Source organism: Bombina bombina, chromosome 2, assembly GCF_027579735.1.
Source record: "Bombina bombina isolate aBomBom1 chromosome 2, aBomBom1.pri, whole genome shotgun sequence".
Lineage (NCBI taxonomy): Eukaryota > Metazoa > Chordata > Amphibia > Anura > Bombinatoridae > Bombina > Bombina bombina.
The window spans coordinates 41,981,607-42,008,666 of record NC_069500.1 but is presented as its reverse complement, the minus strand read 5'-3'; the positions used below and the strand labels follow the sequence as shown (position 1 = coordinate 42,008,666).

The following is a 27,060-nucleotide window of genomic DNA, read 5'->3' as shown; positions in this document are numbered from 1 at the left end:
ACAAATATATAAATCCAATCTAAACTAAGATTGGAAATAGAGGGTGCACCAATTCCCAATGTTTAAAATGATGTATACAGTGTGTGGTGTGTAATTTGATATGTGAAATCAAAGCGGTATTACTACTATAAATAAATATATGTAGCAAGTGTAAAAGATTAATAGAAATATAAAACTTAAAATCATTAATAATACATAAATCTGATCACAAAATGACTGAGTGATCGGGATATATGTGAAATTGATATGTAATTAATGTGTAACTATATGACACAAGATATAATATAATACAAAATAATAAATAATACAATATATGAAAATAAAATGAGTGGGTCGTGGCTCTCAAAGAAAAAATATAAATCACAATAATATGTGATAAAGTGTGATAAATATAAAAAATTATGATAAGTATAAAATAATAAAACATTGTGATCTAAAAAGTCAGTGATGTGTTCAACATAAGTATATACACCCCACTAAAATCCGGGTCAAAAAGATGAGTAGCAAAAGAAAGACACTTCGTGGTTTCTTAATGTATGTAGAGATTATTTTTGCTTGATGACTCAAAAGGGATATCCAATGGCAACTGAGTAGGCAGCTCTCTTGATAGAGTAGAATATCAGCAAACAAACTCCTAAACAGTGTCACGGTCCTGAATCATATAAGACGCCTTCTCTTGGTGTAGCTTAAAACACAATTTAAAGGAAAGTGATGTAGAAGTAATGAAAGAACATTACAAAGATTTTTTTTTTGTTTTTTTTTCTTTTTCGTATACTGCACCTAATTTCATTTTTTCAGCAAACAAACTGCAATAATCAGCAGACCGAGGCTTGAGAGCCGCTCGGCTGACTCAATCCACTCGAAGGAGAAGCTGGGCCAGGTGCACAGGACATCCAGAACCCACATACCAAACAATCGTTAGTGGGGTACGCTGTTGAGACTGAAACATTTTCCAAGATCCAAAAGCAAGAGCAAGGTGCGAGTAGATAAAGTTTTTTTATTTTGTTTTAAAAACCATTAAAATCACCTGGCCCAGCTGCTCCTTCGAGTGGATTTCCTACTGTTTAGGAGTTTGTTTGCTGAAAAAATGAAATTAGGTGCAGTATACGAAAAAAAAATCACAAAAAAAAAAATTATTTGTAATGTTCTTTCATTACTTCCACCACTTTCCTTTAAATTGTGTTTTAAGCTACACCAAGAGAAGGCGTCTTATATGATTCAGAACTGTGACACTGCAACATTCTACATCTGTGAATGCTGAGTCAGTACAGGAGGAGCTAACTCATCGTTCCTTTCCTGACCACAGAAAATTATCACAGAAAATTAAGATTATTATCAAAGATGATGTCACTGGAGGGCAAAATAATGTTTATTCTACTATGGTTTTAAATGTTTTTGCTTTGTTGGTTTTTTTTTTCAGATCTCTTGCAATGAGAGGATTTAAACAAAGATATATACTATATATAGACCATGTAAAAAAGTGATTGACATCCCTGTAAAAGTGTAAAGAAGAGACTAAGACAGGAAAGGGAGTCATATCAGCACTGTTTACATTCCATGTGACCAAACTATTCTGCGGATACTAGATACAACTGGCACTGCTGCAATCATGTAGACAGATGCCATTCCCATGTATTTCACAGAGATCGGACACTGTCAGTGCACTTACCAAAATGAAACTTTAGAAATAAAGAGATCTGTATTTAACAGTTCCCCCTAATTGGAGCAAGTGGCATTTCAAATACAGTTCATGTTTGTGCATCAGAATAAGGAAGCAATATTACACTGTTAGGGCTCTAACAAAAGAGACTTTTTAATAAAAATTAAAAAAAAAAAAAAAGTAATAGCTTTTACCAAAAAAACTAAATTTATGCTTACCTGATAAATTAATTTATTTCTTGACACGGTGAGCCCACGGATAATCATCAATTAATGTTGGGAACCAATAACCAAGCCAGAGGACAAAGATGATAAGGGAGGGACAAGACAGGAACCTAAACAGAAGGCACCACTGCTTGGAGAACCTTTCTCCCAAATGAAGCCTTAGCCGAGGCAAAAGTATCGAATTTATAGAATTTGGAAAAAGTGTGCAAAGATGACCAAGTTGCAGCCTAGCAAATCTGTTCCACAGAAGCTTCATTTTTGAAGGCCCAGGAAGAAGAAACAGCCCTTGTGGAATGAGCTGTGATTTTCTCAGGAGGTTGCTGTCCAGCAACGCTCTTCAGCCAAAGGCAAAGTGAAGTAGCTGTAGCTTTCTGACCCTTGCGTTTCCCAGAATAGAAAACAAACAATGCAGAAGACTGATGAAAGTCCTTAGTTGCCTGCAAATAAAATTTTAGCGCTCGCAGCTCGCACAACATCCAGTTTATGTAACACGCATTCTTTGTGAGAAGGATTAGGACACAAAGAAGGTACAACAATTTTCTGATTAATATTCTTGACTGAAACAACCTTGGGCAGGAAACCAAACTTAGTACGCAGAACCACCTTATCAGAGTGAAATATAAGATAAGGGGAATCACACTGTAAAGCAAAGAGTTCAGAAACTCTCCGAGCAGAGGAAATAGCAACAAGAAACAAAACTTTCCAAGATAACATCTTAATATCTAAAGAATGCATAGGCTCAAACGGAGCCTGTTGTAAAACTTTAGGAACAAGGTTAAGACTCCATGGAGGAGTAACAGGTTTAAACACAGGCAGAATTCAAACCAAGGCCTGACAAAACAATTGCACGTCTAGGAACATGTAGGCCACCAAAGTTATATTGTCCGACTGGAATCTGATAAACTGGGCTAAGGCTAACTGAGGCCAGGCCAGAAGAACATTGAAGATTGCTCTCAGCTCCAAGATGTTTATGGGCAGGACTGACTGCTCCTGGGTCCATACGCCCTGAGCCTTCAACGAGCCACATACTGTGCCCCAAACTTGAAGGCTGGCATCCGTGGTCACAATCACCCAGAAGGGTCATCGGAAGCAAGTACCCTGGGAAAGATGATCCTGAGAAAGCCACCACGGAAGAGAGAGTCTATTGATGCCTGATCTAGATCGACATGCGGAGATAGGTCCGTATAGTCCCCGTTCCATTGTCTGAGCATGCATAACTGCAGAGGTCTGAGATGGAACGGAATGATGTCCATGGAAGCCACCATCAGACCGATTACCTCCATACATTGAGCCACTGACGACTGTGGAGAGGACTGAAGGGCAAAACGAGAGTCGAAAATGTTTATTTTTCTGACCTCCGTCAGAAAAATCTTCATTAACGGGCAGTCTATTATGGTCCCCAAAAATACGACCCTTGAAGCTGGAACCAGAAAACTTTTTTCCCCAATCACCTTCCATTCGTGGGATTTATCGTCCAGATAAAGGTGCCACTGCAATGCCCCGAGATCGAAGCACAGCTAAAAGAGCCCCCAGAACCTTTGAAATTCTGGGAGCTGTGGCAAGGCTGAATGGAAGGGCCACAAACTGGAAATGATTGTCCAAAAATGCGAATCTCAGAAACTTGTGATGGTCCCTGTGAATGGGAACATGAAGGTATGCATCCTTATGGTTGTCATGAACTCACCCTTTTGTACCAAGGGAAGAATGAAGCGTATAGTCTCCATCTTGAAGGATGGCACTCTGAGAAACTTGTTTAAACATTTTAGATCTAGGCTTGGTCAAAAAGTTTCCTCCTTTTTGGGAACTACGAACAGATTTGAGTAAAATCCCAGACCCTTTCCTGAAAGGGAACTGGAACTTTTACCCCCAGAGCGGCAAGGTCCTTGACACAATGTAAGAACGCCTCTCTTTTTATCTGGTCTAAGAGAGGAGAAACCTGCCTCTGGGAGGAAAAGATTTGAAGTCTATTTTGTATCCCTGGGAGACAATGTCCACCGCCCAGAGATCTAGTACATCTCTTATCCAAGCCTGGGGGAAAAAAAAAAAAAGAGAGTCTGCCCCCTACAATATCCTCTGCTGGATCGGGGGTCAACCCTTCATGCTAACTTGGAATCAGCTGAAGGCTTTTTAGATTGCTTTCCCTTATTCCAAGACTGGTTGGGCTTCCAGGAAGGCTTGGCTTGATCTTGCTTGGAGGAAGGGGAGGAAGACTTGCCTTTAAAGTTACAAAAGGAACGAAAATTACTCTGACGTCCATTCTGCTTATTCTTTTTATCTTGAGGAAGAAAAGAACCCTTCCCCCTCCAGTAATATCTGAGATAATTTCCGCCAAACCAGGTTTTACCCTTGTAAGGAATAGCCATGAGCTTAGATTTAGATGAAACATCCACAGACCAGGACTTCAACTAAAAGGCCCTGCGGGCTAGGACAGCAAAACCAGAATTTTGGCTCCCAGTTTAATAACCTGTAAGGAAGCATCTGTATGAATGAATTGGCTAACTTCAGACAATGCATCAAACCAGTAAGCCACAGCGTTGGTAACAGTGGCGATACACACCACAAGTTGCCATTGTAGACCCTGGTGGACATGCATCTTTTTTAGTAAAGTATCTAATTTTCTATCCATTAGATCTTTAAAAGAACAACTATCGTCTATGTGAATAGTAGTCCTCTTGGCTAAAGTGGAGATTGCTCCTTCTACCTTAGGAACCGTCTGCCTCGACTCCTTAATAGAATCCACTATAGGAAACATGTTCTTAAAAATAGGAGATGGAGAAAAGGTAATACCAGGTCTTTCCCATTCACGAGCAATAATCTCCGCAGCACGGTCAGGAAATAGAAAAACCTCCACCACGGAGGGAACATCAAAGTATTTGTTCAATTTACTAGACTTTTTAGGATTGACTACAATAGTTGTGTCGGAGTCGTCCAAAGTAGCCAAAACCTCCTTAAGTAATAAGCGAAGGTGTTCTAGCTTAAATCTGAGGGATACCACTTCAACATCAGAAGAAGGAATTACACTGTCTGAGTCTGAGATTTCGCCCTCAGATGCTACCAACGCGTTTTCTTCCTCAGGCTTATGGGAAGGCACACTCTGTATAGCCAGAACTTGATAAGAAACCTTACTGTTTCCTTAAATTTCCTTTTACGCCTTCCCTGCAACAAAACTACTTACAACAGTCATCTCCATGACCAAAATTTAAGTATAAAAACTACTATAACACACTGATCCACCATAAATCACCTCACAGTCTCAATGCCCAAACTGCCTAAAAGAAACCCCAAACATTTAGGTTTAATAAAGTCCCATATTAAATAAGACAGCTTTTAGCAGTAACAAGTTCCAGCAATCTCCTTGCAAAAGAAAATTAAAATTGCACTTAACTGAAAGTGCTGTCCGGCAACAGGACAGCTCACATGGTTTGAGAGGGTGCAGCACCTCACATGGACCTGTGAAGAGAGAAAAACTGAGTAAACCTACTCAGGTTTTCTAGTTTGGACAGCAGATTCTTGAGAAAACGCAGCGAGGACTGTACCACACAAGTTCTCAAGTGCTCAAAAGCCACCATTGCCCTACTGAAGAAACTGATGTGGACTAGGTTAGACCCCAGAAAAGAACAGAGTAAGCTTACTTAAACTTCTCATCAGACACCTAAACTTCACCTCCTCCTTGCACTACAGGCAAAGAGAATGACTGGGGGATTGTGGGTAGGGGGGTGATATTTAACAGCTTTGCTGTGGTGCTCTTTGCCTCCTCCTGCTGCCCTGGAGTGATATTCCCAACAGTAAATGATGATCCATGGACTCACCGTGTCATTAGAAATAAACAGGTTATTATTCTTAGCTTAAAAAAATGCATGCAACCTGTATCTGCACCCTTTTAAGCTTTATTAAAAATAAATGGAGATAATCACATGTGCAAGGCTTTAAGGGAAAATGTAAATTTGTGGTTCTCAAGACCAGTGTTTTTCCAAATCCAGTGCTAAGGGCACACTTTCTTGCAACCTGTTGCCATATTTTTTACATTTTGTGCACCATTATTAAACCCATTAACGACTAGCAACGTACCCTATATGTCCCTGGTCTTTAAATGGGCTTGTGTTTTTGATAGCATGGCTCACGCTATAACAGGAGGTCAGCAGAAGGGAGGGAGGTTTTAATAGCCCGGTCTTGACACTGGTGGCGAAATTCACTATTATGGGTGAAAAAACACTTAATGACCAGCGGCATACAGGATATGTTGTGGTCATCAAGGGGTTAATTAATGCAATTTCACTATTTACATGATTTAGATCTAGTCTGTTCTCAAGACTAGAGCAGTGTTTTTTTCCTCAGGGCACACTAACAGGACCCATTTTCACAATAACTAAGTAAGCTCAGAAGCTGCAATTCATTAATGGTAGCTAGTTGGCGATTGGTGGCTACACACATCTCTTATCATTGGCTCATCAGTGAACTCAGAAGTGGAGAGAGGGCGTGTATACAAAGCATGTTTACACAATGTGTGTTCACTGAATGTAAAAATAGTTTCTGTGTGGGGGCGGAGCCTAGCCGGTCAGGGAGATGGCTGCATAATTAAGGAGCTCCTAAGCCCCACTTCCAGAACGCACGCATAGACCTGGGGGATCGCCACAAAAACGGCAACACAGGTGCATGAAAGGCTTGTGAACACACTGGGCAAAAAATCGGATCGTTTCTAGCCCACACCGCGAAAACGAAGCCGTTTTTCTGAAACCAGAAGAGCAGCCCTGCACGCAATTTGCTACAGCTCCCCTGCCACTACGCACTAAAAATTAACCACAGTGCCATTTTCCATTCAGGAGCAGAGTCTGGAGCTGGCCCTTAGATGCCACCTTCCTCAGCTGCTTTCACAAAAGAGGATCCACCACACAGGGCACTGTCTTGGAACTCCCCAGCCAGAACCTTCACTAAGTTACAGGAAACCGGCTTCTCTATACAGGGACACTGGAACACAGAGGTGAGCTGGCTCTCGCATACACACAAATGCCACAGCACATTGAATGAAATGCCATACTCTAGAACACTTGGGGCATTTTGGACACAAATCTCAGGGTCCTCGTTATCCGAAACCCCTGCGCTAAGCCTCAGCATATAGATTGCCATATCAGGTGGGGAAGCTCGCCTTCTGCAATACTTTACACGCATACTGCGCTGGCGCCTGGACTGCGACAGCCCGCAGGGTTAAATTGACCTCACACTGCCACCCCACTATGCATGCACCAGCTTTTAGGCATCTGAACCCTCCCTGACATTAAGCGCCTCTGGATATGCCTGGCCGCAGAAACTCTAAGACCAACAACGTAAACATCTCCAAGCTAATGCAACAATTCCTCAAACAACAAGATCTAGCCGCAAAACCACAGAAAATGGCCGCATCCACAGAACAGCAGCAACATGAGAAAGAAACTACAAGTGCACCCGCCATTATGAAAGATGATCTGCAAAACCTATGCACAAAAGATTATATTAGAGATATCTTAGGAGAGGTCAAAAACTGGTACGGGGAACTAAAGAGAGACCTATCTAAAGTCACACAAAGGGTCTCGGTCTTCGAGGAGAGCCACAACACGGTTAATAATGACATACAGCACATTTCCAAAGTTGCATACGATCAGGAAGAGAAATACATCAACTGATGGAGAAAGTTGAGGACCTGGACAACAGAGGCAGGCGTAACAACCTGCGCATACGCGGGATCCCAGAGACAATACAGCCAAACGCCATAGAAGGCTTGTTTAGGACCCTGAAGGGCCCAAAGAGCACCGCAGATATACGCATTGAAAGAGCCCACAGGGCTCTGAGAGCAAAGCCCATCCCCCGAAGGCGCCCCCTCGGGACATAATTGTAAAGCTATTAGATTACAAGGACAGAAAAGAAATCTTGAGACAGACCAGACAAAAACAAAAAGTTATGCATGCTGGAATCCACATCTTCGCAGACCTCAGCCCAGCAACACTGCAGAAGAGGAGGGAGCCGAGTTTCATCACCACAGTCTTGAGTGAGCAGCAGATCCCAATACCGGTGGGGATTCCTGGTCAGCATTATCGCATCTAAGGGAGATACAACAGCCACCCTCAGGTCTCTGGAGGACCTGCCAAGATTCAACAAAACCCTCCAACTCAACATCAAGCACCCAGAGGACCGCCAATTCTCCCCCAGAGACTCTCAGCGGATAAACAACCAACCGTACAAAACTCACAATTCTGCCAGCCCAGGGCCTCACTCTGTATCTGAAAGTATGGATCAAGTCTTGATGCCCATTAGATCCATGGCATCTCCCACCTCAAACTGACATCCCATTCTAGCCATGGCGCTTACAGGTCGTATGACATAACATTCTTTTCTTTTTCCACAATTCTTTAGGAAGTGGGGATATTACCCCAATTGTTTTTTATTGTTGCAGGACTGTAACTTTTTGTTAATTGAACTTTCCAGTTAGAAAAGAAGAAATCGAAACAAAAGTTTAAAATTTGCCTTTATAAGTGTTATTGTATTGTGTTTTTACTGCTTATTACTGTTATTGCACATCTCAATTTTTTGCACTATTATCTTTGAACCTGTTACATTGTCTCAGTTTATAGTACGGCGGTAGCTTATATTACTTACCTCATACCAGACACAGAGTAAAACCTACATCAGGCAGACATGCTATCACTCGGCCCGCAAACCCATACCAGTTAGATCCACCATGGCACATTCCATTACCACCATAAATGTGAAAGGGCTGAATAGCCCGGAAAAGAGGTTCATGGTCTTTAAAGACCTTTTCAAAGTCCCCAGTGATATCCTATTTTTACAGTAGAAACACTTTAAGAGAGGTCACAAACCCAAACTCCTGAGCCACAAATATAGAATAAGCTTTCTGGCTTCGGGCGGCACCAGGAAGGGAGGGGTAGGCATTCTACTTAAAAATACCCTACACTTCCAAGCAACCCACATAGAGAAAGACAAGGATCGCAGGTACCTTATTCTGATAGGTTTATTATTCAATTGGCCAATTACCCTTGCAAACTTATATCTCCCAAATAAAGAACAGCACACTTTATTCAGACACATAACCAACCTCCTACTAGAACACGCCCAGGGGACACTATTCATAGGGGGCGACTTTAATTTATCACTGGACCCTACAATGGACACCTCTACAGGCATCACTAATACCCCCAAACGAGTCCTAAAATCGGTAACTAATAACCTACACCGATTACGGCTGCATGACATCTGGAGGAACATTAATCCTGACATGAGGGACTACACCTATTACTCACACCCACACAACACATAAACCAGAATAGATCACATACATACATACCAGTTGGGCCTCTCCATGATCACTGACTCATGAATTTTGCCAATCACATGGTCGGATCACGCCCCCGTACAATGCGCGGTGGCATGGCCAGACATGCCACAGCGCCCCTTCATCTGGCGTATGGATGCCTTCCTACTAGGGAATGTACTAACTAAACAGGCTGTAGACCAGTCCAATTAGTTACTGGGGAAAAGAGCACAAAAAACATCCACAAGCCAGTAGCATACTAGAATACCTAACACAGTCTAGGAAAGACCTCAAAGACCACCTAATCAAAGAACACCAAAAGAAAGCAGCACTGCTGAAACAAAAATACTTTGATATCAAAGATAAAGCAGGGTCCTCTCTCACTAAAACTCTTAAGAGAACCCAATTAAACGCACACATCCACTCTATTAACAAACATGGAGATCTTCAAAAGGAGAGTAAAAATATAGCAGACGTGTTCAGACAGTACTACACAACCCTGTACAACTTAGACAGTACCCCCACCCAACAAGACATTGAAACCTATCTTGAGGACTTGCCGACTTTAGATGAATCAGATAGCCTGAATCTGCCCATCTCAGTTGAAGAAACAAAAAACGCGATTAAAGACATGCCTGGGAGGTAAAAGCCCAGGCCCAGACAGGTTTAACATGACATACTATAAGACATACATCCACCACCTCGCTTGTCCCTTAACAAACACCTTCAACTAATTAATTAACTCCAGAGGATTCTCAGGTAACTCACTTGAGGCTCACATCACAGTCCTCCTCAAACCAGGGAAAATGCCAAATAGACCCGAAAATTTCCGCCCCATATCCCTCTTAAATTCTGACATAAAAATCTTCGCCAAGATACTAGCAACAAGACTGAACAGATACTTACCTAAATTAATTAACACAGACCAGGTAGGCTTCATTCCAGGAAGGGAGGCTAGGGATAACACCCTGAAAACACTACAGATTATTTCCCATGCCACTCGTACTCCTACCATTATTGTTTCTACGGACGCAGAGAAAGCTTTTGACCATGTTAATTGGCTTTTCCTGAAAACAGTAATGCAGAAAATGAAATTCGGCAACAAATTCTTAGAATTAGTATTTTCCCTATATTCGGCTCCCACTGCTAGGGTTAAGGTTAATGGCATTTTGTCAGACAGCTTCAATATATACAATGACACGAGGAAAGGCTGTCCTCTCTCGCCTGCTTTATTCCCCTTATTCATTGAAACCCTCGCCCAACAGATCAGAAACGACACCCTCATCACAGGGATTTGTATTGGAGACATGGAGCACAAGCTGGTGTTATACGCCGACAACGTTCTCCTCACCCTTACTCAGATAGAGTCTTCCCTCCCAGGGGCCCTTGAGGCTTTTGAGAAGTTCGGCCGGGTTTAAAACTTAACAAAATCTGAATATTTAAATATAAATTATAGGGAAAGAGAAATTAATCAATTGGTCCCAAACTGCCCCCTTAAAAGACAAAGAATCAAACCGAAATACTTGGGCATTTACCTAGCACCTGACGTTCAAACAGTATACACAGCCAACTACAAAATGGGAAAAACGCTAACCACAGACTTATCAAGCTGAAAAATAAATCAATATCTTGGATTGGCAGAATAAATGTTGTAAAAAGTAATGTTCTGCCAAGACTTCTATATCTCCTGCAAACCACGCCCATACACCTCCCTATACACTATCTCAAAATACAATCACTAATAGAGCAATACATTTGGCAGGGAGCTAGGCCCAGAATTGCTAGAAAGAACATGTACTTACCAAGGGACAGGGGTGGGTTGGGAGTCCCTAATATCCTCATTTATAAAGAAGCTATAATGCTGCATAAGCTATTGGACTGGTGCACAAACAATAACAATAAACAATGGGTCCGGATTGATAGGCACTTACTGGGTCTATGCAACGCTGGGCTTGCAGCCTGGATACCCCACAAACACAGACCCTCTAACATAGCACAATATCCTCTTCTCTATGACTTTTTCATGGCATGGGATAAATTAATAAACACATCCACTAACATCTCTAATATTCTGTCCCCATTTCCTCACTTTGCCACAACCCGAACCTGCCCTGGAACTTCAAAGACACTTCATTAGAAGTCTGGTGTCACATTAAGGGCAGAACAATTTCGCTCTTCCGCGAAAATAAAACACATAGACCCTCTCTGCCATCCAGGAGATGCACCCCGCGATTCCCCTGAACTCGTATGCCTATTCCCAAATCTGTCACTACGTAGACACTCACCAAAAGAAACATCAACTAACTAGAAACACGACACCATTTGAGACCCTATGCCACTTAGAAAACACCCCAACACACGCCATATCAAAACTATATAAACTACTGCTAATCAAAGAGCCTCAACTCTTGCCTTCTTACACCAACTCATGGGACAAGGAACTGGGCATTAGCATCACTGTTAAGGACTGGCTGACTGTTTTTAACACTACTAAGCGCTCATCAATTTCCACAAGAGTCCTTGAAACCAACTTCAAATTTTTAACAAGATGGTGTCTGACCCCCAGCAGACTACACACTATTTATAAAACGGCTAGCAATAAGTGCTGGAGGGGATGCAGAGAAATAGGCAACCCTACACACATATGGTGGCAGTGTAATAAACTAGATACGTTCTGGCTGACGGTACTGTAGCGCATGTCAGACGCAATAGGCAAACAGCTACCAAACGATCCACAGATCTTACTATTTCTACTCCTGCCCAAACTGTACGACAGTAATGCTAGGGACCTGTTGATCCTCATGCTAAACAGCGGTGGATAAAAATCAATTTTAAATTTTTTTTTTAAAAATCTGATTTTTTTTATTTAAAAATCGGTAGACTAATGTTGTTGAGATTGCTAAATACTTCCATAACAATTATTTTGCTGCAGCTGCTCTGAAAAGGATGGGTGGAACCAAGATAACGCTCCCACAAGATGTTAGATGGAACTCTGTGGTGGACTGTTTTGAGCAGTATATCAAGAACTGGCCTATTCTGATGACAGTTTGTGAAGAAAATCGAGATAAAATAGATGGAACTGTCACGGCCAAAATCCTCAACATTGGGCTTAAGAGAAATGTTGAACATATGCTGAGCATCCTGAAAACCATCTCTACAGCTTTAATTGCTGATGCTGTTGAAATTTGGAAGGAACTGAGTGAACACTTAAAAACAGAATTTCAAGTTCAACTACACATGGACAGAATTAAATTACAAGCATTAAAAAAAACGAATGGGACAAGCACTGTCTCCAGCTCATTTTTTGGCAAATATTGTCAATATCCAGTATCAGGGTCAAAACTTAAGTGCTGAGGAAGAGGAGTTAGCTATGACATGGGTATCCAGCAATCATCCATCTGTAATGCCAACTATAATAAACTTCAAAGCTAAGGGGGAACCATTCAAGAAATATAGGTTTGCTGAAGATATTTTAAAGAAAGTCACACCAGTGAACTGGTGGAAGTCACTTTAGCACTTGGATTTAGAGACTGTTCAAGTAATGATTTCACTTTTAAAAGCAGTAGCTTCTTCTGCAGGTGTTGAAAGAATATTCTCTTCCTTTGGACTCATTCATTCTAAATTGAGAAATTGTTTGGGACCCGATAAAGTAGGAAAGCTTGTATTTCTTTTCCAGATTATGAACAAAGAAGAAGCTGAAGATGACGAGTGAGCTACAGAGGACAGTATTTAAGTTTTTCATGTGTAGGCTGGGCTGACAGTCTAAGTTTCTTAAAATATATATATTTTGTTTGTTAGTTAACAAACATGGATGTTAGTTTGTTTAAGAAAATAACATATGCTGTAATGTTATTGTTTCAGTTGAATAAATCTATTTAAATTGTTATTATTAGGTTAATGATTATTTTTCTCCTTCCTAAGTACAACAGAAAAGTTGTCCAAATATGAATTATATTGATTAACCTATTAAACTGGGGATAAAAAAAACTAATCCACCCTAAACAGCGCTAAAACCCTAATCCCAAGACACTGGAAATCTTCCAATACCCCGACTGATAAAGAGTGGGAGGACCAGGTAGAGAGTTTCCTACAACTTGAAAAGGTACCACCACCTCCAATCAGGCTCATTAGTCACACACAAACTTAAACTATCTTTATGGAATAAGCACAAAGAGCGACACAAACTTAGAACCCACTAACATCCACTATACCAAACATCAGGCTTTGCCCTTAGACACCATCTTAGCCAGTTGCCAGTACCCTTTTGAGGATAACGCTATTTAATTTATGTTGTAACTCATGTAATATCCCAGAGACTGTAATATAGAAGCATGGGTCATACAGTATAGTGAATCAGAGAAGGATTTAGGAGCACCGAGTCTGTTTACAAGTTAAAATACTTTATTGAAATTGTGATAATTCACACAAGGTCCAGTGAACCCCGGGGTAAAACTTGAGTGAGTTAGGAAAAAATGTGTTGGCTGACATGTTTCGGCTGAAACGCTGTACTCCTAGCCCCCAAGGCAGAAAATGCTGTGATCTGAGATGTCATCGCAGAAAATGTAGCATGTCTACAGAAAGCACAGGACACATGCATAATCCTTCATGGGAAGTAATTCTGCAGCGCTGCACCAAATCAGGTTCTCTTCAAACAGTGCTGTGCACTTGATGGTTTTCTCTTCAAACAGTGCTGTGCACTTGATGGTTTTCTCTTCAAACAGTGCTGTGCACTTGATGGTTTTCTCTTCAAACAGTGCTGTGCACTTGATGGTTTTCTCTTCAAACAGTGCTGTGCACTTGATGGTTTTCTCTTCAAACAGTGCTGTGCACTTGATGGTTTTCTCTTCAAACAGTGCTGTGCACTTGATGGTTTTCTCTTCAAACAGTGCTGTGCACTTGATGGTTTTCTCTTCAAACAGTGCTGTGCTCTTGATGGTTTTCTCTTCAAACAGTGCTGTGCACTTGATGGTTTTCTCTTCAAACAGTGCTGTGCACTTGATGGTTTTCTCTTCAAACAGTGCTGTGCACTTGATGGTTTTCTCTTCAAACAGTGCTGTGCACTTGATGGTTTTCTCTTCAAACAGTGCTGTGCACTTGATGGTTTTCTCTTCAAACAGTGCTGTGCTCTTGCTGCATTGTGTAAGTGTTCATTTGCACAGTGCAGCCACAGATGTTTGAAGAGTACAGTCAAATATGGAGAGAACAGTAAAAAAACTGTGGCTCCTGAGTTTAAGACATTCGTATGAGCAATGCACCTTTTTTATTACGACATTTTTACCTTATAATTATGTGATGTTAAACCAAGAGCAAAATAAACAAATTTATTTAAGTGACATTCTAAAAACTTAGCATTTTTTATGCAGCTAATCTGCAGTTTAATTTTTATTTGCTGCAATATATTATAAAACTTTAAAAATTGCTTTATTCTCCAAATAATCATCACAGAGCAATTAACCTGGTGTCTTAATGTAAATAGCCTAATTTAAAATTAAAATTTAATTTAAAAAAGTGACCTGCAGAAAAAGTTTCACTTAAAAAAATCTCATCGCAGAAAGTGAAAAAAAGTTCTGCCTCTGGGCTCCTAGCCACCTGTAAAACATTTCACATAAGGTGCACTTAAAAACAGTTCCTCTTACTCCCATTGGTCTAAAGGCACACACCTTCTAATATTTAAACCAATCGTAAAACAAATAGTATTTGCTACCAACCCCTTTAGATTTAGAGCGTTATTCAAATTACACAATACCAACACTATTAACCATTAAGAGCCTGTTTCTGCTACACATTTAGCATCATAGTGGCAACCTACAGTAAACAGGGAAGCTTTTCTATGTAATGCACATCCATCAATTATTGTCGCATTTATATCTGCAGATCTCTTGTAGTACTGCTGTGTGCTATATGTTGCATCTCCTCATATAGAATATTGTGCTGTATGCTAAGTTCCTTATTGTGTGGACTAGACATTTTTAACTATACATACAAAAATACATTCTCCCGTATATGCCCCTCATGACAGATACTCTAGTCTGGTGTATTAACAACTCATTACTTGGAGTTTTAAACGAAGGAGCATGTATGTGTAAAGAAAGGGAAAGGAACCTCTTAGGCCTGGGTCTTTTTAACAAGGGAAAAAGAGAAAAAAAGGACCTAAGCTGAAATAAGCTGAACTAAACTGGGATATGCTAAGCAGATCTATACTGGACTTTCAAACTCAGATAAACTTAACTGAAGTGATGCAAGATCAAATTTACAGGTTCTCCTAGACTAAATTAAAATTAAATTGAACTGGGCTTGACCATGATAAATTAGCAGAAGTTACTGTTAGAAGGCAATATGGGAGGGCAATAAAGATAAAAGGGAAAGTGAAGGGTAAGACTTTGATAGTTCAAAAGCGAGTACACCTTTCACAAAATGTTGGACATCTGCAACTATATAGAGAGATATAAATATTTCCCCTCTGGACCCTCTGATCTGGGGCAAGTGTGTGTGTGTGTATATACACATACATACACACAAACGTAAAGGTAATCTTAGTTATCAGAAGTTAATTAAATCAAATTCAGAGTTGAGGCCCACTATTCTCGTTTTGAGTTTGAATATCCAGAAGGCCTCCCTGCCAATTGTCTGGCCCTATTCTCCCCTTGTTTTACCGGGAGAATCCTCTCAATGATACTCCACTTAAAACCACCCACATCCTTACTATGAAACTCAGAGAAGTGTTTGATTAGGGGTGTGGTAAGTGTGCCTGACCTAATATCGGCTAAATGTTCTTTAATTCTTACATGTGCTTGTGCTAAGACCAACATACTGAAGTCCACATTGGATACAAGAGATAACATACACAATGTATGTTGAGCGGCAGTTTAGACACTAGTTAATCTGAAATCTTTCCCCTGTAGATAGGGATTCAAAACTGTCACCTATTTGTGCCTTGGCACATGACACACACATCATATAGTTGCAGCGGTACATCCCATTGAACCTAAGCCAGGAAGAGGTATTCCCCCTGGTCTCAGTTTTCAATTTTGTGGGGGCTATCATATTACCTACTGTTCTCCCCCTTTTGTAAGCGAATCTTATTCCATTTCTTACTGTATTCTATAGCCCATCATCCGCTAATAAAAGTGGGAAATGGTTCCTCACTATATTACATATCTCTGAATATTGTTTTGAGTACTCAGTGATAAATACAACTTTATTGCTTTCCCTGTTTTCAGACTTCTTCTGTTTATTATTGCTCAAAAGTTTATTCCTATCAAGTGATTTAACCACTCGTCTCGCTCTGACGATGGTCTGTGACTTGTAACCTCTCTCCTTCAGTCTCTCAGTTAACCCATTGGCCTGCTTCTCTTATTCCCATTGAACCGTACAGTTTCTTTTGAGACGTATGAATTGGCCTTTTGCCACACCTTTAAAAACCCTCTGTGGGTGGCAACTGGATGCATTAAGGAGAGAGTTATCCCAGATGGGCTTACGGAAGACCTTAGTTTCTATACATTTGCCTGCAGTTCCTCTTAATGTAATATCCAGAAAGTTTATCTCAAATTGGTGAGATTCCGAAGTAAAACTATTGCCCACCTCATTAGAGAGGTCAGTAGAAATTTGGTGACATTGACCACATACTCCACATATTGCTAATCTTCCCCAAACCTTTTATCTAGGAAGTATTTAACAGCTTCCAAGCCTTTGTCATGGGGTATGGTGGAGTATAGTGATCTAACGTTAACAGTAAGCCACCTATATTCCTTTCGCCATACCAGATCTCTCAACAAGTTGAGAACATGTTTTGTATCTGATAAATGGCTCCAGAGTTCCCTTACCAGGGGCTTTAATACATTGTCCAGCCACTCTGAAAGATGCTCAAGGAGAGACCCAATTCCACTTACAATTGGCCTTCCCTGTACGTTACTTGTGGACTTATGCACCTTAGGTAGGTGGTTAAAAGTGGGAATAGAAGGATTATCCACCAACAGATATTTTTTCCTATCTGTTATGTTCTCTGTGTAGTCAGGATTAGAACATTCAGTTGTGTGCTGTTACCTTGTGTCTGATGGCTCTTGCACATATCATGAAGACTCTGCAGCAGGAACTTTAGATAACTTTTAGTCAGCTACAACCACATGGCTTATTCACTAGCAGGTTCATCAGTAAAACTAACATGGCTTCTGATGATGTCACAGAGACCCAGACACACCCAGATGTGGTGTGGTGAGCTGAGCTTAAAGCTGCAGTACTTCTAACATATAATTATGAGACAAGGTTAGTGCAAAGATACAGTAAAAGCTGCAGCAATCTTAACATCCCCTTTTTTCTCAAAAAAAAATAAAGAAAAAAATAAAGAACAGACAGTGGATAATATTGTAACATACAACAAGTAACTGAACCATACACTTGAACTTAGAACAGTTTATCTCTATAGTCTATGTTCACAAGACCTAGGTCGCAGCCTAGATTTTAGTCACAGTTATGTTTTCTGCAATAAGTCCGCCTTCGGATTAGGTCATTCCTTGCTGAATAATCTCTCACTGAATCCTCACATTGCCATCTAGAAGGTGGCCCTCTGTTTCTAGAGGGCCATAGAGTATTTGGTTCAGGAGAAATAGCCTGTGGAGGAGTACCCAACGGTTGTTGATCACCTGTGATATTTTGTTGGACAGAATCATTCTGAGGTTGATCTGTTTCAGTTGTGTTCATTGCATTTTCATCCTCAGAAGACTCAGGTGGGCACCACACTCCATGCCAGATATCCTCACCATCTGAATCATTGGATATTTGCGTAGCTGGTTGAGATCTATGTCTCATTTGTTCTACATGGCGGGAAACTGTACCACCAGCTTGTAGTTGAACTTTAAACATTCTGTTGCACATGCCTTGTATTATGACAGCTGGAATCCATTTATTTGGGCCACTGTAGTTTCTAACCCATACTCTGTCACGAAGAACAAATTCTGAAACGCTAGAAGTGTTCAACTCTTGTTTGGAATGTTCTGGTCTAACCTTATCCAGTGGAGTTCTCAGGCGTCTTCCAAACATTAACATTGCAGGTGATAGCCCAGTAGTGGCATGGGGTGTGTTTCGATAGTTAAACAAAAAGTTAGAAAACAGAATTTATGTTTACCTGATAAATTACTTTCTCCAACGGTGTGTCCGGTCCACGGCGTCATCCTTACTTGTGGGATATTCTCTTCCCCAACAGGAAATGGCAAAGAGCCCAGCAAAGCTGGTCACATGATCCCTCCTAGGCTCCGCCTTCCCCAGTCATTCGACCGACGTAAAGGAGGAATATTTGCATAGGAGAAATCATATGATACCGTGGTGACTGTAGTTAAAGAAAATAAATTATCAGACCTGATTAAAAAACCAGGGCGGGCCGTGGACCGGACACACCGTTGGAGAAAGTAATTTATCAGGTAAACATAAATTCTGTTTTCTCCAACATAGGTGTGTCCGGTCCACGGCGTCATCCTTACTTGTGGGAACCAATACCAAAGCTTTAGGACACGGATGAAGGGAGGGAGCAAATCAGGTCGCCTAGATGGAAGGCACCACGGCTTGCAAAACCTTTCTCCCAAAAATAGCCTCAGAAGAAGCAAAAGTATCAAATTTGTAAAATTTAGTAAAAGTGTGCAGTGAAGACCAAGTCGCTGCCTTACATATCTGATCAACAGAAGCCTCGTTCTTGAAGGCCCATGTGGAAGCCACAGCCCTAGTGGAATGAGCTGTGATTCTTTCAGGAGGCTGCCGTCCGGCAGTCTCGTAAGCCAATCTGATGATGCTTTTAAGCCAAAAAGAGAGAGAGGTAGAAGTTGCTTTTTGACCTCTCCTTTTACCAGAATAAACAACAAACAAGGAAGGTGTTTGTCTAAAATCCTTTGTAGCATCTAAATAGAATTTTAGAGCACGAACTACATCCAAATTGTGCAACAAACGTTCCTTCTTTGAAACTGGATTCGGACACAAAGAAGGCACGACTATCTCCTGGTTAATGTTTTTGTTAGAAACAACTTTCGGAAGAAAACCAGGTTTAGTACGCAAAACCACCTTATCTGCATGGAACACCAGATAAGGAGGAGAACACTGCAGAGCAGATAATTCTGAAACTCTTCTAGCAGAAGAAATTGCAACCAAAAACAAAACTTTCCAAGATAATAACTTAATATCAACGGAATGTAAGGGTTCAAACGGAACCCCCTGAAGAACTGAAAGAACTAAATTGAGACTCCAAGGAGGAGTCAAAGGTTTGTAAACAGGCTTGATTCTAACCAGAGCCTGAACAAAGGCTTGAACATCTGGCACAGCTGCCAGCTTTTTGTGAAGTAACACAGACAAGGCAGAAATCTGTCCCTTCAGAGAACTTGCAGATAATCCTTTCTCCAAACCTTCTTGAAGAAAGGATAGAATCTTAGGAATTTTTATCTTGTCCCAAGGGAATCCTTTAGATTCACACCAACAGATATATTTTTTCCATATTTTGTGGTAGATTTTTCTAGTTACAGGCTTTCTGGCCTGAACAAGAGTATCAATGACAGAATCTGAGAACCCTCGCTTTGATAAGATCAAGCGTTCAATCTCCAAGCAGTCAGTTGGAGTGAGACCAGATTCGGATGTTCGAACGGACCTTGAACAAGAAGGTCTCGTCTCAAAGGTAGCTTCCATGGTGGAGCCGATGACATATTCACCAGGTCTGCATACCAAGTCCTGCGTGGCCACGCAGGAGCTATCAAGATCACCGATGCCCTCTCCTGATTGATCCTGGCTACCAGCCTGGGGATGAGAGGAAACGGCGGGAATACATAAGCTAGTTTGAAGGTCCAAGGTGCTACTAGTGCATCTACTAGAGTCACCTTGGGATCCCTGGATCTGGACCCGTAGCAAGGAACCTTGAAGTTCTGACGAGAGGCCATCAGATCCATGTCTGGAATGCCCCACAATTGAGTAATTTGGGCAAAGATTTCCGGATGGAGTTCCCACTCCCCCGGATGAAATGTCTGACGACTCAGAAAATCCGCTTCCCAATTTTCCACTCCTGGGATGTGGATTGCAGACAAGTGGCAGGAGTGAGCCTCCGCCCATTGAATGATTTTGGTCACTTCTTCCATCGCCAGGGAACTCCTTGTTCCCCCCTGATGGTTGATGTACGCAACAGTCGTCATGTTGTCTGATTGAAACCGTATGAATTTGGCCTTTGCTAGCTGAGGCCAAGCCTTGAGAGCATTGAATATCGCTCTCAGTTCCAGAATATTTATCGGGAGAAGAGATTCTTCCCGAGACCAAAGACCCTGAGCTTTCAGGGGTCCCCAGACCGCGCCCCAGCCCACCAGACTGGCGTCGGTCGTGACAATGACCCACTCTGGTCTGCGGAAGCTCATCCCCTGTGACAGGTTGTCCAGGGACAGCCACCAACGGAGTGAATCTCTGGTCCTCTGATCTACTTGTATCGTCGGAGACAAGTCTGTATAATCCCCATTCCACTGACTGAGCATGCACAGTTGTAATGGTCTTAGATGAATTCGCGCAAAAGGAACTATGTCCATTGCCGCTACCATCAAACCTATTACTTCCATGCACTGCGCTATGGAAGGAAGAGGAACAGAATGAAGTATTTGACAAGAGTTTAGAAGTTTTGATTTTCTGGCCTCTGTCAGAAAGATCCTCATTTCTAAGGAGTCTATTACTGTTCCCAAGAAGGGAACCCTTGTTGATGGAGATAGAGAACTTTTTTCTACGTTCACTTTCCACCCGTGAGATCTGAGAAAGGCCAGGACAATGTCCGTGTGAGCCTTTGCTTGTGGAAGGGACGACGCTTGAATCAGTATGTCGTCCAAGTAAGGTACTACTGCAATGCCCCTTGGTCTTAGCACCGCTAGAAGGGACCCTAGTACCTTTGTGAAAATTCTTGGAGCAGTGGCTAATCTGAACGGAAGTGCCACAAACTGGTAATGCTTGTCCAGAAAGGCGAACCTTAGGAACCGATGATGTTCCTTGTGGATAGGAATATGTAGATACGCATCCTTTAAATCCACCGTGGTCATGAATTGACCTTCCTGGATGGAAGGAAGATTTGTTGAATGGTTTCCATTTTGAACGATGGAACCTTGAGAAACTTGTTTAGGATCTTGAGATCTAAGATTGGTCTGAATGTTCCCTCTTTTTTGGGAACTACGAACAGATTGGAGTAGAACCCCATCCCTTGTTCTCCTAATGGAACAGGATGAATCACTCCCATTTTTAACAGGTCTTCTACACAATGTAAGAATGCCTGTTTTTTTATGTGGTCTGAAGACAATTGAGACCTGTGGAACCTCCCCCTTGGGGGAAGCCCCTTGAATTCCAGAAGATAACCTTGGGAGACTATTTCTAGCGCCCAAGGATCCAGAACATCTCTTGCCCAAGCCTGAGCGAAGAGAGAGAGTCTGCCCCCCACCAGATCCGGTCCCGGATCGGGGGCCAACATCTCATGCTGTCTTGGTAGCAGTGGCAGGTTTCTTGGCCTGCTTACCTTTGTTCCAGCCTTGCATTGGCCTCCAGGCTGGCTTGGCTTGAGAAGTATTACCCTCTTGCTTAGAGGACGTAGCACTTGGGGCTGGTCCGTTTCTGCGAAAGGGACGAAAATTAGGTTTATTTTTGGCCCTGAAAGACCTATCCTGAGGAAGGGCGTGGCCCTTGCCCCCAGTGATATCAGAAATAATCTCTTTCAAGTCAGGGCCAAACAGCGTTTTCCCCTTGAAAGGAATGTTAAGCAATTTGTTCTTGGAAGACGCATCCGCTGACCAAGATTTTAGCCAAAGCGCTCTGCGCGCCACAATAGCAAACCCAGAATTTTTCGCCGCTAATCTAGCCAATTGCAAAGTGGCGTCTAGGGTGAAAGAGTTAGCCAATTTGAGAGCATGAATTCTGTCCAAAATCTCCTCATAAGAAGAATCTTTATTGAGCGCCTTTTCTAGTTCATCGAACCAGAAACACGCTGCTGTAGTGACAGGAACAATGCATGAAATTGGTTGTAGAAGGTAACCTTGCTGAACAAACCCTCTAATTTTTTATCCATAGGATCTTTGAAAGCACAACTATCTTCTATGGGTATAGTGGTGCGTTTGTTTAGAGTAGAAACCGCCCCCTCGACCTTGGGGACTGTCTGCCATAAGTCCTTTCTGGGGTCGACCATAGGAAACAATTTCTTAAATATAGGGGGAGGGACGAAAGGTATGCCGGGCCTTTCCCATTCTTTATTTACAATGTCCGCCACCCGCTTGGGTATAGGAAAAGCTTCGGGGGGCCCCGGGACCTCTAGGAACTTGTCCATTTTACATAATTTCTCTGGAATGACCAAATTCTCACAATCATCCAGAGTAGATAACACCTCCTTAAGCAGGGCGCGGAGATGTTCCAATTTAAATTTAAATGTAATCACATCAGGTTCAGCTTGTTGAGAAATTTTCCCTGAATCTGAAATTTCTCCCTCAGACAAAACCTCCCTGGCCCCCTCAGACTGGTGTAGGGGCACTTCAGAACCAATATCATCAGCGTCCTCATGCTCTTCAGTATTTTCTAAAACAGAGCAGTCGCGCTTTCGCTGATAAGCGGGCATTTTGGCTAGAATGTTTTTGATAGAATTATCCATTACAGCCGTTAATTGTTGCATAGTAAGGAGTATTGGCGCACTAGATGTACTAGGGGCCTCCTGTGTGGGCAAGACTGGTGTAGACGAAGGAGGGGATGATGCAGTACCATGCTTACTCCCCTCACTTGAGGAATCATCTTGGGCATCATTTTATCTAAATTTTGAGTCACATAAATCACATCTATTTAAATAAGAAGGAACCTTGGCTTCCCCACATACAGAACACAGTCTATCTGGTAGTTCAGACATGTTAAACAGGCATAAACTTGATAACAAAGTACAAAAAACGTTTTAAAATAAAACCGTTACTGTCACTTTAAATTTTAAACTGAACACACTTTATTACTGCAAATGTGAAAAAGTATGAAGGAATTGTTCAAAATTCACCAAAATTTCACCACAGTGTCTTAAAGCCTTAAAAGTATTGCACACCAAATTTGAAAGCTTTAACTCTTAAAATAACCGGAGCCGTTTTTATATTTAACCCCTTTACAGTCCCTGGTATCTGCTTTGCTGAGACCCAACCAAGCCCAAAGGGGAATACGATACCAAATGACGCCTTCAGAAAGTCTTTTCTATGTATCAGAGCTCCTCACACATGCATCTGCATGTCATGCTTCCCAAAAACAAGTGCGCAATAGAGGCGCGAAAATGAGGCTCTGCCTATGATTAGGGAAAGCCCCTAGAGAATAAGGTGTCCAATACAGTGCCTGCCGGTTATTTTACATAATTCCCAAGAATAAAATAATTCCTCAAAGCTATGAAGTATAAAATATGCTTATATATCAATCGTTTCAGCCCAGAAAATGTCTACAGTCTTAAAAGCCCTTGTGAAGCCCTTTTTTTCTTATGTAATAAAAATGGCTTACCGGATCCCATAGGGAAAATGACAGCTTCCAGCATTACATCGTCTTGTTAGAAATGTGTCATACCTCAAGCAGCAAAAGTCTGCTCACTGTTTCCCCCAACTGAAGTTAATTCCTCTCAACAGTCCTGTGTGGAAACAGCCATCGATTTTAGTAACGGTTGCTAAAATCATTTTCCTCTTACAAACAGAAATCTTCATCTCTTTTTCTGTTTCAGAGTAAATAGTACATACCAGCACTATTTTAAAATAACAAACTCTTGATTGAATAATAAAAACTACAGTTAAACACTAAAAAACTCTAAGCCATCTCCGTGGAGATGTTGCCTGTACAACGGCAAAGAGAATGACTGGGGAAGGCGGAGCCTAGGAGGGATCATGTGACCAGCTTTGCTGGGCTCTTTGCCATTTCCTGTTGGGGAAGAGAATATCTCACAAGTAAGGATGACGCCGTGGACCGGACACACCTATGTTGGAGAAAGGGAGTTTAGATTAAATTTTTATTTGTGGAGAGACAGCTAAGTGGCGTTTTAAAGTTTGTACAAATCTTTCAGCCTGTCCATTAGAGGCTGGAAAATATGGAGCTCTCTTACAGTGTTTGATGTTATTTGTATCTAGAAATGTTTCAAATTCATGTGATATGAACTGTGGACCATTGTCTGAGACTAAAGTTTGTGGCCGTCCAAATCTTGCAAACATACTGGAAAGAACGACAATGGTTTGTTGTGTTGTAGTACTTGACATTTGAACTACTTCTGGCCACTTGGAATGAACAGCCACCAAATACATTCGTCCATCCACTGGCCCTGCAAAATCAACATGGATTCTTGTCCAAGGTTCATTTGGCCATGGCCAAGTTTTTGAGGTGTCCCTGCTGGGATTCCGCTGTGTCTGTGCACATGCATTGCAAGCATCTACATAAGAAGCAATATCTGTATCCAATTTAGGCCACCAAAAATATTCTCGTGCTCTTTGCTTCATTTTTACTACACCCTGATGTGAGCTGTGTAGTAACTTTAATGCTAATGTTTGCAGTAAGTTTGGAATTATCACTCGTGAACCCCATAACAGACAGCCTGAGTCATGCACAATTTCCTTCTTCCTTGTAAAATATGGCTGAAGGTCAGAGCGAACTACTTTAGGCCATCCATGTTGAACAAAAGACTTAATTTCGGGGGGCGGAGCCTACAGCCTAGGTGGCTAGACGTGCAAACCTGGAGCTCCTAGGCCTGATTCTAAAAAAATGATCTTTATGCTTAACAACAGATGACTCAGTAAAGCCTGGGGACATTTATTAACTAATCTTTAGCTGAAAGACAACTTGCCTGACTTAAAGGTGGCATAAAGTTTAGATTTAGTGCCCACTTGTACTTTACCCGCACTTAAGGGTTACAAGATAGAGGAGCGGGGAGCCAAACTTACCCAGAGGGAGCAACTGGCTGAAGCTATATGGCGAAACAGGTCGCCGCTCATTTTGAGGTCTAGCCGAATACACCTTAAAGCTGGAGTCGGTTAGGGCTCCAGCGTTAGAAAATGACTGCAGTCTGGGTGCCGATACTGAAATTGACACTGTGACATCAATAAAAACCCTAATACTAAGAGTCCTTAATACGGATTTGAGAAGGACTCTGCTACAAATTAAAATTTTCCATCTAAGATTCGTTATGGAGATGGCTGAGTGAAGGGATTTAAGCATAGCGACTGATTGATCTTCACTATCCTAGATCTATAATCTTAACAGACTGCGTCTACCTACGAAGTGTTGATGCATATCCCAATCGCACAAGACTACATATGTATTCACTAGTTTCTCCAAAAGGACACATGTTTATGATAGCTATTAGGTTTGAAGTCATAATGTGCACACACAATGGTGGATAATTACTCTGCAGATATACTATAGTGCATATGCTCTTTTGTGTTATGTTAGTTCTCTGAACCATATCTACGGTGCCTATATATAAGAGGCAGTTTGATACTTTCTCTTCTAAACAGGTTTATATACTCTCTAGTTGTTCAGTATCAATGCAATCTACACCTTATAATGTTGTTACATTCCTACTCAGGTTATCATGTACACTGGGGTTTCTGATACGCTGCCACATTCTACTTATAAATGTTTAGTGACTACTTATATGTAGGTGACAGTTCACCTCCTTTTTCCCCCAATAGTATTATATCCCACCTCTCTGTTTAATTATAATATCAGTTATGTTTTATAATGTTACAAGACACTTATTTAGCTCTTTGTGTATACTGTGATATCAGAACATTTTAGATGTGCTCTTATACTGGATATAGTGGACTGCAGGAACGCTTACACCTAATATACCTAATGATGTTAGATTTTATATGTTCATTCTCTAGTTAAACGCTTATCTGCAATTACATCAATGTTGTTTATCTCTTAACTTGCTATTGTCTTGAGGCCCATGTCTATACAGTATTGCTGGTTCATAATTTAGACAGCCCACGCTGGCGCTATCTTATTGTATTTGGAGATTCTAACTTCAATTATGTCATCATTGATGAAGGTTTGAATTTGGAAGTCCTCTTTAAACCCCTTTAATCACGGATGTCATTTGGGTAACCGTGGTTATGATTTGGCTAAAGAGTGGGCTAGCAGCTGATTTCTTAGTATTTTTGCAGTAGTATATATTGAGATCTGCCAATTTACTGAATATATTTTGCATTACACATAACTATGGGGCTATCTAAACTATCCACACTCTGAGTAATCTCTATAAAAACAGTTAGGGTGTGGTTTAAGTTCTCTCCTGCTTCCACAGTACCATCCGGTATTACCTTTTTATATTTTGTTGTATCATTTTTTGTTTTGTTTTTTTGGCCTAAAATAGTCCCCTGTCAACAAACATGTTCTATTCATGTTTTTACACATTTTAGTATTACGATAGGCTATCTACTTGCTAACATAAACTAATATAGATCTAACAAAGTTCGCCCCTATCTAACTTTTTGGGGTCTCCCTAGGAGACTGTTATCCCTATATATCCACCCATAGCTACTTCAACTTAAATTTTTAATAGCTTTAGCATATAGGTAGAAACCAGATGCTTTTACTATTTTTACCATATAAGTTTAGGACTTATATTTCACAGAGTGCGATGTTTTCTAGTTGCTCCTTGTCTTTGTGCCCGTGTTACTCCTCTATGGGGCAATTTTTTACAGTATAAAACCTGGAGAAATCTGTAATTATGTCTATATATGTCAGAGGCTCTTTGTTCTTCTATTGCAGACTGCTCACATATTTTTACCTCATACATAACTGTTCTATTATAAGCTCATTTTAACAATATATATATATATATAATACATAATCTAGTAACTGACTTACTTGGTATTTGCAGAGATAATAGAAATGTACTCATC

At 41.2% G+C, this 27,060-nt stretch overlaps 2 protein-coding genes across 2 annotated transcripts in view; one reads left to right on the top strand and one right to left on the bottom strand.

The window, feature by feature from the left end:
- The window catches only part of TPGS2 (tubulin polyglutamylase complex subunit 2), a 167,224-nt gene that overhangs the window by 360 nt on the left and 139,804 nt on the right, over nt 1-27,060 (top strand). The gene's annotated exons all lie outside the window — the stretch shown is intronic.
- The window catches only part of KIAA1328 (KIAA1328 ortholog), a 791,949-nt gene that overhangs the window by 736,084 nt on the left and 28,805 nt on the right, over nt 1-27,060 (bottom strand). The gene's annotated exons all lie outside the window — the stretch shown is intronic.